This window comes from Aplysia californica, unplaced genomic scaffold, assembly GCF_000002075.1.
Source record: "Aplysia californica isolate F4 #8 unplaced genomic scaffold, AplCal3.0 scaffold00226, whole genome shotgun sequence".
Lineage (NCBI taxonomy): Eukaryota > Metazoa > Mollusca > Gastropoda > Aplysiida > Aplysiidae > Aplysia > Aplysia californica.
The window spans coordinates 807,853-809,411 of NW_004797496.1; positions in this window are offsets into that span (position 1 = coordinate 807,853).

Genomic DNA, 1,559 nt, shown 5'->3' on the forward strand with positions numbered 1-1,559 from the left:
CTCCGCTTTCACCGCCTTCTCTCCAACCCACCTGAGAAGTGCAGCACGACATTCTGTTTGACGCCAAGACCTCGTTATATTCACATATATTATGTGAGGCATAGTTATGAAATCATGCAGTCGTCAAAATAATAAAATAAAATAAACCGGTTTTTTTCTGCACATTGGGCAATTTTCTTTCTCGAATTTTCTTGTTATTTTTTTTCAGGAAGGGGGTGGGGTGGGGGGGGGGGGGGGGGTTGGCTCAACTCTTTTCATGTCCATTGAAAAAAACAACATATTTTTCTATTTTTGTTTTAGTAAGGTTTTACGGCGCTCACAACTGCATAAAATCATATGAGCACCTAGGGGTGGATATAAACAGAGAAGTCTCAACGTGGAATCAGGCTTGCTCTGCTCATCACCCTAGCCTCAATCGCACAAAGTCTGCTTCGACTATCAAGGAACCCCGAAATAGCAGTTCACAAGAGAGTGACAAACATAATACAAAAGAAGTAGAGGAGAAATGACGATAGTAAGAAGTAAAAACGTTGATTGAAGGCACTCCGAAGGTATAGCAGCCACCAAACTTTGGATGCCATTTTCTCACAAACTTTACCTCTGAAACTAGACCACCCCTGACCCCTGCCTCTTTCAACCGCAAATATCTCGTCTTATTTTCGAGATAGATGGGTATTTTTTTCATTGAAGGTAACAAAAATAAAAATGCTTCAAGATTATAACAATAACTCTATATTATATTACGCTAAAAAAAAATGACGAGGACCTGTTTCCACGGCGTTGTGGTACATGTGTGAGGCAGCGTGGTGGAAACAGGCTCTCGTCAATTTTCGGGCATGTAGAGTTATTAGTATCATCTTAAAGCTTGTTCACTTGTCTTTATTTGAATGAAAAAAATATCCATTTATTTTGAATACAAGTCGAGATATTTACGAAAGAAGGAGGTGGGGGTTACCTGTATTCAGAGGTAAAATTAGTGAGAAAATGGACGCCAAAGATTAGTTATTTCCTTAGCTTAAATGTCCGTGGTAACTGAAGATTTACATTGTTTATGCCTTTAATCAACGTTTTTCAGAAAAATCCCCGCAGAAATGAGTTCTTTAATGAGCTGGAAAGGTGTTGAGCCAAAAAAAACATAAATCTTATAAAAATTCACAAACCTGCGGATAAAATGCAAGTTTCTTCACTTTGATTATTTTGACGAGAGCCTGATCCACCACGCTACCTCACATTTATTTTAGAATCTGTTGGTTGTGGTTCATGGGAATCAATGTTATAGCATGTTCTTAGAGATGGTAAGTCTCAATCTAGAAGAGAGGAGAGACAAGGAGATAGGGTACATCTACGCCTGTTCATCTTCATGTATGCAAGATTGTTTAAGCGTTTAAGATTTCGTTTACGCACGCTTTCAACAGTAAAGAGAAGGTAAGACAGACAGACAGACAGACAGACAGACACACACACACACACACACACACACACACACACACACAGAGAGAAAGAGAGAGAGAGAGAGGGAGAGAGAGGGGAGATATAGAGAGAGAAATGGGCGAGAGATT